The sequence below is a fragment of the Sus scrofa genome, chromosome Y, assembly GCF_054392235.1.
Source record: "Sus scrofa isolate SSC_HxYL_T2T_F1_AM1 chromosome Y, Sscrofa_HxYL_maternal_Yorkshire_Landrace_v2.0, whole genome shotgun sequence".
Lineage (NCBI taxonomy): Eukaryota > Metazoa > Chordata > Mammalia > Artiodactyla > Suidae > Sus > Sus scrofa.
In genome coordinates, this window is record NC_139402.1 from 39583610 (window position 1) to 39595944 (window position 12335).

Sequence of the window (12335 nt, forward strand, 5' to 3'; positions counted from 1 at the left end):
ATCACTTGCCTCACTTCTCAGAGAGGGTCAGTGGTGTCACAATGCTTGGTGGGCATCATGCCATTGCCATGGCAACCATTGGGCCTGACCTTCTCAGATGGAAGGCAACTCCACCTCCTCTGTGCCCACCTGCTCTCTACAGAAGGATATCTCTTCCCCTGAACGTGCGTCAGGCTCAACACGGTGGTTCACGGACTGCTTCCCAGGAAGACACAGTCTACCATCTCATGTGGAAAGAAAATATGGGATTGAAAAAGACCCACTCCCCACGGAGCCTGAACATGAAAACAATGGCCGATGGAGGAAGAACAACACATGAGCATCCTTTTCCATGCGAGGAGGATTTTCCACTGAAGGAAACTATGGAATAACTTTTAAACTGATTTCCACCCCATGCCATTGGAGAAGATATAGGGACCATAGCAAGGCTCTCAAACCTGTCTTCCAGTATGGAGCAGGGATTGTAATGGACACATTTTGGAAGTCAGGCCAGGAAGGAGAGAAGACTCTGGTACAAGTGTGCTGCTTTGTCCCATTTGTGTGCTATCCACCTTAAACAAAGACATGTCCTTGGAGAAACTATCCTGCCAATGAAGGTTGCTTGAATCAACAGCTCCTGTTCCTCTCTCTCTCTTTCTTTTGATCTCCTTCTCTCTAGGACTCTCACTCTCCCCTTTACACACCTTCAATGTCTCTTGAATCCTCCTGCTACAAGCTGACCTAGGGTGATATTGGAAGTAATATATTAGCCGAGAGAATGGTCCAAGGGATCCCCCAGCCATTTCTCCTTGTCATCCTAGGTCTGGTCAAATAAAAAATCAGTGGTCCAGAAAGACTTCCTGTGCTGTATGGAGACACCACAACTAAGTCAACCTTCCACAACAATTCCCACATTCAGCCCTTCCGATGGACACGCTGACCACTTCATATGTCCTTCGGTCCCTAGGGTCCCATATTGGACTCAGACAACAACACTCTTGAAACATTGATCACATGAGTGCTCTACCAAGAAATTGCTGATCTGAAGCATTCCCTACCTGGTCCATGAGGTCTTGTGGATTTGCTCTGGTTTGGATCTCTGGACTCGTTCTTAGGGGATATAGAATATGCAATCTATGACTCTTCATGTCTCAATGATTGGGCACCCAAACAATGGTCTGAGCAGCCTTGGCCAGTGGGCTGGGCAACCATAGCCCAGAGTGCAAGATGTCTGTCAACCAAAACCAGTCTCTATGGAATAGACCTCCTCATTCTCTAGCCTCATGAGTGTCTGGGACAGAGCCCACACCCTTCCAGGAGGGAACTTTCAATTCCCTCACATTGCAGGCATCATCACAGGGCTCCTGCAAGATCAGACAATCGACCCACCTTTCCTTCCTTATGATTGTAGACACAACAAACACACTGGCACTGGCCCCAGGCACCACACTCCCCATACGCCCAAAATGAGAGGGAGGGCTTGTTCTTATCCACCTGTGGAAAAGGCACCTGAAATAGACCGGTTACATCTCGGTTAAATGGCCTCTGTTTGGAGGGCTCCCCTGTGGCTTAGGCTATGGAAATATGGCTTCAGAAGTGTGGAGCTGAAAAGGCCCCATTGGGACTGTCTTCGTCAGGGGTTACATCCAGGGCCTCCTGCTTGGTGGAGAGCATTGGGGCATGGTTTCCTTGTTTGTGCCGTGGGATGTCTTGTTTCAAATGGCCAAGAAGCAGAATTCTTTCTTCATATTTAGGAACTCCCTTGAGGTATTCTGCCCACTGATGCCCTTAAGATATCACATGTTCAAACACCAAGCCTCTAGAATCCACATTGAGCTTGGGAGCCTGATGAGAGTGGTGGCTATGAGTCTACAGATGGAGATAATCGTGTTCATCCAAGAGGACCACCCATCTGATGGATCCTCCTTTCCATCAACTTCGACATTCCTCCAGAGCAAGAGCTCCTGGTGTCCATCATTGAACTCTCAAGGTTTAAGGTTGAGAATGTCCCACATATGGCCCATCACACACCACTTTTCTCACACAGAGGTTGTTTGGTCACAAGGCTCCATGGGCATCATATCAGTGCCATGGCCACCTCTGGCACCGCACCTTTCGGAAGGAAGGCAACTCCACACACTGGGGAAGCCAATTTTCTCTATCATGATGGATCTCTGATAACATGTGCGGCACTTCAGGGTCAAGCGCTTTCTCAGTCACTGCCTCACACGAACACACTGGATAGAATCACATTTGGAGAGAAACGATGTCATTCCAAACTCCCAAACCAAAGTCCCCTGTACAATGAAATCAAGGAACGACTGAGGAAAAACACCCTCTGAGGTGCCAATTCAATAGGAAGGGCCTTTTCCGCTTAGGGAAAATAGAGGGTGTGTTTGACCTTGACCCACACCTCGTGTCCTTTGGGAAGGCATGGGTGCCCAGCAGGGAGGACTGCTTGCAACCGACATATTTCTAGAGACAGGCCAAGAACGAGTGAAAATCTAACGCAAGAGTCCTGATATAGCCTTTGTGTCTAATAGACCCCGGAAACACAGACAAGGGCTTGGGAATGACATTGTGCCCTGGATTGTAGCTTGTATCCAAATCTCATCTCCTTCTCTTTCTCTCTATCTCTCTCTCTCACTCTCTCTCTCGGCTTCGTCCTCCTTCATATTCCCTCGAATCCTCCTCACCCAATATGATCTGTACTGGTCCAGTTTGGCATATCTCAACCAGGAGAGCAGTCAAATTCTTTAACCAAGATTTTCCAACAGTCTTCCAAACTCCTCTCAAATATAAAAGAATTTTTCCTGAAATAATTTCTCTATTTGTATGGAGATATTCCACCTTACACAGTGTACCACTACCTTACCATTGTCAGCCCTTCACACTGACAGATAACCATCCCATTTGTACGGCGTTCTACATGATCACATATTTGACTCCGAGATCAACATCTTTTCAACCACCTACACATAAGGGACCGAGTGAGACTTCACTTATCTGTAGCACAACCCACGTGTGTGTTCAGGTCTCGGAAGTTGCTGGTGAGGTGGATCTCTCGATTCATTCTAAGGAGAATTAGGAAATGAAGTCTCTGACTCTCCTTGTCTCAGTGACTTGGCATCTACGAAGGGGTCTGAGCACCCTTCAGCAGGGTCTGAATGACAATGCGACAGAGTTCAAGGATTCGGTCCCCTCAAACCAGTCTCCATTTGGGACAATCCTCCTCCTTCTCTAGACCCTCAATTGGCAGGCCAGAGGCCCCTCTCGTCCAAGAGGGAAACCTCAAGACCTGCCCAAGGAGCCCTCACCACACGGCTCACGGAGGAGAAGAGAGACTCCTGAAATTCCTGACATCTGTGTACCCCACAAACTAGCCAGCAGTGGAACTAGTCACCCCACTTCCATCCAGCACCCCATTAGACAGGACGTATTCTTATCAACCTGTGAAATACCCACCAGACCTATCACAGCTTCATTCTCGGGAAATTTGATACTGTGGATAGCTAGTGTGTGATTTCATCTACTGAAGTTTATGTTCAGATGCAGAGAATTGTCCTTTCCCCATTCAAATTTTTCCTCAGGGTTGATATTGAGGGCCTCGTCCTTGTTTGAAGGCAGAGGGGCCTATTTTCATTTTTTGAGGTCTGGAATGAGATTGATCATCCCGGTCATACTTAGGAGTCTTTTATCCCCTGTTGGAAAAGAGTGGAAGTGATAAGCTCACTGGTCCATTGCAGATATATCATAATAAAACGCAAGCCTGAGCACTGTATATTTACTCAGGAGCCTGATGAGAATGGTGGCCCTGAGAAGAATCCTGGAATAAATACGTATCATCCAATTGTCCAATACATCCAATGGATCCTCCTTTAATTTTGTATCCACATACCTCCAGATCATGAGCTCGGGCTGCCCGATGTACAACAATTGAGTCGTGATGGTGACAGACTCTCACTTTGAGCCCATCACTTGCCTCACTTCTCAGAGAGGGTCAGTGGTGTCACAATGCTTGGTGGGCATCATGCCATTGCCATGGCAACCATTGGGCCTGACCTTCTCAGATGGAAGGCAACTCCACCTCCTCTGTGCCCACCTGCTCTCTACAGAAGGATATCTCTTCCCCTGAACGTGCGTCAGGCTCAACACGGTGGTTCACGGACTGCTTCCCAGGAAGACACAGTCTACCATCTCATGTGGAAAGAAAATATGGGATTGAAAAAGACCCACTCCCCACGGAGCCTGAACATGAAAACAATGGCCGATGGAGGAAGAACAACACATGAGCATCCTTTTCCATGCGAGGAGGATTTTCCACTGAAGGAAACTATGGAATAACTTTTAAACTGATTTCCACCCCATGCCATTGGAGAAGATATAGGGACCATAGCAAGGCTCTCAAACCTGTCTTCCAGTATGGAGCAGGGATTGTAATGGACACATTTTGGAAGTCAGGCCAGGAAGGAGAGAAGACTCTGGTACAAGTGTGCTGCTTTGTCCCATTTGTGTGCTATCCACCTTAAACAAAGACATGTCCTTGGAGAAACTATCCTGCCAATGAAGGTTGCTTGAATCAACAGCTCCTGTTCCTCTCTCTCTCTTTCTTTTGATCTCCTTCTCTCTAGGACTCTCACTCTCCCCTTTACACCCCTTCAATGTCTCTTGAATCCTCCTGCTACAAGCTGACCTAGGGTAATATTGGAAGTAATATATTAGCCGAGAGAATGGTCCAAGTGATCCCCCAGCCATTTCTCCTTGTCATCCTAGGTCTGGTCAAATATAAAATCAGCGGTCCAGAAAGTCTTCCTGTGCTGTATGGAGACACCCCAACTAAGTCATCCTTCCACAACATTTCCCACATTCAGCTCCTCCGATGGACACGCTGACCACTTCATATGTACTTCGGTCTCTAGGGTCCCATATTGGACGCAGACAACAACACTCTTGAATCATTGATCACATGAGTGCTCCACCAAGAAATTGCTGATCTGAAGCATTCCCTACCTGGTCCATGAGGTCTTGTGGATTTGCTCTGGTTTGGATCTCTGGACTCGTTCTTAGGGTATATAGAATATGCAGTCTATGACTCTTCATGTCTCAATGATTGGGCACCCAAACAATGGTCTGAGCAGCCTTGGCCAGTGGGCTGGCCAACCATAGCCCAGAGTGCAAGATGTCTGTCAACCAAAACCAGTCTCTATGGAATAGACCTCTTCATTCTCTAGCCTCATGAGTGTCAGGGACAGAGCCCACTCCCTTCCAGGAGGGAACTTTCAATACCCTCACATTGCAGGCATCATCACAAGGCTCCTGCAAGATCAGACAATCGACCCACCTTTCCTTCCTTATGATTGTAGACACAACAAACACACTGGCACTGGCCCCAGGCACCACACTCCACATACGCCCAAAATGAGAGGGAGGGCTTGTTCTTATCCACCTGTGGAAAAGGCACCTGAAATAGACCGGTTACATCTCGGTTAAATGGCCTCTGTTTGGAGGGCTCCCCTGTGGCTTAGGCTATGGAAATATGGCTTCAGAAGTGTGGAGCTGAAAATGCCCCATTGGGACTGTCTTCGTCAGGGGTTACATCCAGGGCCTCCTGCTTGGTGGAGAGCATTGGGGCATGGTTTCCTTGTTTGTGCCGTGGGATGTCTTGTTTCAAATGGCCAAGAAGCAGAATTCTTTCTTCATATTTAGGAACTCCCTTGAGGTATTCTGCCCACTGATGCCCTTAAGATATCACATGCTCAAACACCAAGCCTCTAGAATCCACATTGAGCTTGGGAGCCTGATGAGAGTGGTGGCTATGAGTCTACAGATGGAGATAATCGTGTTCATCCAAGAGGACCACCCATCTGATGGATCCTCCTTTCCATCAACTTCGACATTCCTCCAGAGCAAGAGCTCCTGGTGTCCATCATTGAACTCTCAAGGTTTAAGGTTGAGAATGTCCCACATATGGCCCATCACACACCACTTTTCTCACACAGAGGTTGTTTGGTCACAAGGCTCCATGGGCATCATATCAGTGCCATGGCCACCTCTGGCACCGCACCTTTCGGAAGGAAGGCAACTCCACACACTGGGGAAGCCAATTTTCTCTATCATGATGGATCTCTGATAACATGGGCAGCACTTCAGGGTCAAGTGCTTTCTCAGTCACTGCCTCACACGAACACACTGGATAGAATCACATTTGGAGAGAAACGATGTCATTCCAAACACCCAAACCAAAGTCCCCTGTACAATGAAATCAAGGAACGACTGAGGAAAAACACCCTCTGAGCTGCCAATTCAATAGGAAGGGCCTTTTCCGCTTAGGGAAAATAGAGGGTGTCTTTTACCTTGACCCACACCTCGTGTCCTTTGGGAAGGCATGGGTGCCCAGCACGGAGGACTGCTTGCAACCGACATATTTCTAGAGACAGGCCAAGAACGAGTGAAAATCTAACGCAAGAGTCCTGATATAGCCTTTGTGTCTAATAGACCCCGGAAACACAGACAAGGGCTTGGGAATGACATTGTGCCCTGGATTGTAGCTTGTATCCAAATCTCATCTCCTTCTCTTTCTCTCTATCTCTCTCTCTCACTCTCTCTCTCGGCTTCGTCCTCCTTCATATTCCCTCGAATCCTCCACACCCAATATGATATGTACTGGTCCAGTTTGGCATATCTCAGCCAGGAGAGCAGTCAAATTCTTTAACCAAGATTTTCCAACAGTCTTCCAAACTCCTATCAAATATAAAAGAATTTTTCCTGAAATAATTTCTCTATTTGTATGGAGATATTCCACCTTACACAGTGTACCACTACCTTACCATTGTCAGCCCTTCACACTGACAGATAACCATCCCATTTGTTCGGCGTTCTACATGATCACATATTTGACTCCGAGATCAACATCTTTTCAACCACCTACACATAAGGGACCGAGTGAGACTTCACTTATCTGTAGCACAACCCACGTGTGTGTTCAGGTCTCTGAAGTTGCTGGTGAGGTGGATCTCTCGATTCATTCTAAGGAGAATTAGGAAATGAAGTCTCTGACTCTCCATGTCTCAGTGACTTGGCATCTACGAAGGGGTCTGAGCACCCTTCAGCAGGGTCTGAATGACAATGCGACAGATTTCAAGGATTCGGTCCCCTCATACCAGTCTCCATTTGGGACAATCCTCCTCCTTCTCTAGACCCTCAATTGGCAGGCCAGAGGCCCCTCTCGTCCAAGAGGGAAACCTCAAGACCTGCCCAAGGAGCCCTCACCACACGGCTCACGGAGGAGAAGAGAGACTCCTGAAATTCTTGACAACTGTGTACCCCACAAACTAGCCAGCAGTGGAACTAGTCACCCCACTTCCATCCAGCACCCCATTAGACAGGACGTATTCTTATCAACCTGTGAAATACCCACCAGACCTATCACAGCTTCATTCTCGGGAAATTTGATACTGTGGATAGCTAGTGTGTGATTTCATCTACTGAAGTTTATGTTCAGATGCAGAGAATTGTCCTTTCCCCATTCAAATTTTTCCTCAGGGTTGATATTGGGGGCCTCGTCCTTGTTTGAAGGCAGAGGGGCCTATTTTCATTTTTTGAGGTCTGGAATGAGATTGATCATCCCGGTCATACTTAGGAGTCTTTTATCCCCTGTTGGAAAAGAGTGGAAGTGATAAGCTCACTGGTCCATTGCAGATATATCATAATAAAACGCAAGCCTGAGCAGTGTATATTTACTCAGGAGCCTGATGAGAATGGTGGCCCTGAGAAGAATCCTGGAATAAATACATATCATCCAATTGTCCAATACATCCAATGGATCCTCCTTTAATTTTGTATCCACATACCTCCAGATCATGAGCTCGGGCTGCCCGATGTACAACAATTGAGTCGTGATGGTGACAGACTCTCACTTTGAGCCCATCACTTGCCTCACTTCTCAGAGAGGGTCAGTGGTGTCACAAGGCTTGGTGGGCATCATGCCATTGCCATGGCAACCATTGGGCCTGACCTTCTCAGATGGAAGGCAACTCCACCTCCTCTGTGCCCACCTGCTCTCTACAGAAGGATATCTCTTCCCCTGAACGTGCGTCAGGCTCAACACGGTGGTTCACGGACTGCTTCCCAGAAAGACACACTCTACCATCTCATGTGGAAAGAAAATATGGGATTGAAAAAGACCCACTCCCCACGGAGCCTGAACATGAAAACAATGGCCGATGGAGGAAGAACAACACATGAGCATCCTTTTCCATGCGAGGAGGATTTTCCACTGAAGGAAACTATGGAATAACTTTTAAACTGATTTCCACCCCATGCCATTGGAGAAGATATAGGGACCATAGCAAGGCTCTCAAACCTGTCTTCCAGTATGGAGCAGGGATTGTAATGGACACATTTTGGAAGTCAGGCCAGGAAGGAGAGAAGACTCTGGTACAAGTGTGCTGCTTTGTCCCATTTGTGTACTATCCACCTTAAACAAAGACATGTCCTTGGAGAAACTATCCTGCCAATGAAGGTTGCTTGAATCAACAGCTCCTGTTCCTCTCTCTCTCTTTCTTTTGATCTCCTTCTCTCTAGGACTCTCACTCTCCCCTTTACACCCCTTCAATGTCTCTTGACTCCTTCTGCTACAAGCTGACCTAGGGTAATATTGGAAGTAATATATTAGCCGAGAGAATGGTCCAAGTGATCCCCCAGCCATTTCTCTTGTCATCCTAGGTCTGGTCAAATAAAAAATCAGTGGTCCAGAAAGACTTCCTGTGCTGTATGGAGACACCCCAACTAAGTCATCCTTCCACAACACTTCCCACATTCAGCTCTTCCGATGGACACGCTGACCAATTCATATGTACTTCGGTCTCTAGGGTCCCATATTGGACGCAGACAACAACACTCTTGAATCATTGATCACATGAGTGCTCTACCAAGAAATTGCTGATCTGAAGCATTCCCTACCTGGTCCATGAGGTATTGTGGATTTGCTCTGGTTTGGATCTCAGGACTCGTTCTTAGGGGATATAGAATATGCAGTCTATGACTCTTCATGTCTCAATGATTGGGCACCCAAACAATGGTCTGAGCAGCCTTGGCCAGTGGGCTGCACAACCATAGCCCAGAGTGCAAGATGTCTGTCAACCAAAACCAGTCTCTATGGAATAGACCTCCTCATTCTCTAGCCTCATGAGTGTTTGGGACAGAGCCCACTCCCTTCCAGGAGGGAACTTTCAATACCCTCACATTGCAGGCATCATCACAGGGCTCCTGCAAGATCAGACAATCGACCCACCTTTCCTTCCTTATGATTGTAGACACAACAAACACACTGGCACTGGCCCCAGGCACCACACTCCCCATACGCCCAAAATGAGAGGGAGGGCTTGTTCTTATCCACCTGTGGAAAAGGCACCTGAAATAGACCGGTTACATCTCGGTTAAATGGCCTCTGTTTGGAGGGCTCCCCTGTGGCTTAGGCTATGGAAATATGGATTCAGAAGTGTGGAGGTGAAATTGCCCCTTTGGGAATGTCTTTTTCAGGGGTTACATCCAGGGCCTCCTGCTTGGTGGAGAGCATTGGGGCATGGTTTCCTTGTTTGTGCCGTGGGATGTCTTGTTTCAAATGGCCAAGAAGCAGAATTCTTTCTTCATATTTAGGAACTCCCTTGAGGTATTCTGCCCACTGATGCCCTTAAGATATCACATGCTCAAACACCAAGCCTCTAGAATCCACATTGAGCTTGGGAGCCTGATGAGAGTGGTGGCTATGAGTCTACAGATGGAGATAATCGTGTTCATCCAAGAGGACCACCCATCTGATGGATCCTCCTTTCCATCAACTTCGACATTCCTCCAGAGCAAGAGCTCCTGGTGTCCATCATTGAACTCTCAAGGTTTAAGGTTGAGAATGTCCCACATATGGCCCATCACACACCACTTTTCTCACACAGAGGTTGTTTGGTCACAAGGCTCCATGGGCATCATATCAGTGCCATGGCCACCTCTGGCACCGCACCTTTCGGAAGGAAGGCAACTCCACACACTGGGGAAGCCAATTTTCTCTATCATGATGGATCTCTGATAACATGTGCGGCACTTCAGGGTCAAGTGCTTTCTCAGTCACTGCCTCACACGAACACACTGGATAGAATCACATTTGGAGAGAAACGATGTCATTCCAAACTCCCAAACCAAAGTCCCCTGTACAATGAAATCAAGGAACGACTGAGGAAAAACACCCTCTGAGCTGCCAATTCAATAGGAAGGGCCTTTTCCGCTTAGGGAATATAGAGGGTGTATTTTACCTTGACCCACACCTCGTGTCCTTTGGGAAGGCATGGGTGCCCAGCAGGGAGGACTGCTTGCAACCGACATATTTCTAGAGACAGGCCAAGAACGAGTGAAAATCTAACGCAAGAGTCCTGATATAGCCTTTGTGTCTAATAGACCCCGGAAACACAGACAAGGGCTTGGGAATGACATTGTGCCCTGGATTGTAGCTTGTATCCAAATCTCATCTCTCTCTCTTTTTCTCTCTCTCTCTTTCTCTCACTCTCTCTCTCGGCTTCGTCCTCTTTCATATTCCCTCGAATCCTCCTCACCCAATGTGATCTGTACTGGTCCAGTTTGGCATATCTCAGACAGGAGAGCAGTCAAATTCTTTCACCAAGATTTTCCAACAGTCTTCCAAACTCCTATCAAATATAAAAGAATTTTTCCTGAAATAATTTCTCTATTTGTATGGAGATATTCCACCTTACACCGTGTACCACAACCTAACCATTGTCAGCCCTTCACACTGACAGATAACGATCCCATTTTTACGGCGTTCTACATGATCACATATTTGACTCCGAGATCAACATCTTTTCAACCACCTACACATAAGGGACCGAGTGAGACTTCACTTATCTGTAGCACAACCCACGTGTGTGTTCAGGTCTCTGAAGTTGCTGGTGAGGTGGATCTCTCGATTCATTCTAAGGAGAATTAGGAAATGAAGTCTCTGACTCTCCATGTCTCAGTGACTTGGCATCTACGAAGGGGTCTGAGCACCCTTCAGCAGGGTCTGAATGACAATGCGACAGAGTTCAAGGATTCGGTCCCCTCAAACCAGTCTCCATTTGGGACAATCCTCCTCCTTCTCTAGACCCTCAATTGGCAGGCCAGAGGCCCCTCTCGTCCAAGAGGGAAACCTCAAGACCTGCCCAAGGAGCCCTCACCACACGGCTCACGGAGGAGAAGAGAGACTCCTGAAATTCTTGACAACTGTGTACCCCACAAACTAGCCAGCAGTGGAACTAGTCACCCCACTTCCATCCAGCACCCCATTAGACAGGACGTATTCTTATCAACCTGTGAAATACCCACCAGACCTATCACAGCTTCATTCTCGGGAAATTTGATACTGTGGATAGCTAGTGTGTGATTTCATCTACTGAAGTTTATGTTCAGATGCAGAGAATTGTCCTTTCCCCATTCAAATTTTTCCTCAGGGTTGATATTGGGGGCCTCGTCCTTGTTTGAAGGCAGAGGGGCCTATTTTCATTTTTTGAGGTCTGGAATGAGATTGATCATCCCGGTCATACTTAGGAGTCTTTTATCCCCTGTTGGAAAAGAGTGGAAGTGATAAGCTCACTGGTCCATTGCAGATATATCATAATAAAACGCAAGCCTGAGCAGTGTATATTTACTCAGGAGCCTGATGAGAATGGTGGCCCTGAGAAGAATCCTGGAATAAATACATATCATCCAATTGTCCAATACATCCAATGGATCCTCCTTTAATTTTGTATCCACATACCTCCAGATCATGAGCTCGGGCTGCCCGATGTACAACAATTGAGTCGTGATGGTGACAGACTCTCACTTTGAGCCCATCACTTGCCTCACTTCTCAGAGAGGGTCAGTGGTGTCACAAGGCTTGGTGGGCATCATGCCATTGCCATGGCAACCATTGGGCCTGACCTTCTCAGATGGAAGGCAACTCCACCTCCTCTGTGCCCACCTGCTCTCTACAGAAGGATATCTCTTCCCCTGAACGTGCGTCAGGCTCAACACGGTGGTTCACGGACTGCTTCCCAGGAAGACACAGTCTACCATCTCATGTGGAAAGAAAATATGGGATTGAAAAAGACCCACTCCCCACGGAGCCTGAACATGAAAACAATGGCCGATGGAGGAAGAACAACACATGAGCATCCTTTTCCATGCGAGGAGGATTTTCCACTGAAGGAAACTATGGAATAACTTTTAAACTGATTTCCACCCCATGCCATTGGAGAAGATATAGGGACCATAGCAAGGCTCTCAAACCTGTCTTCCAGTATGGAGCAGGGATTGTAATGGACACATTT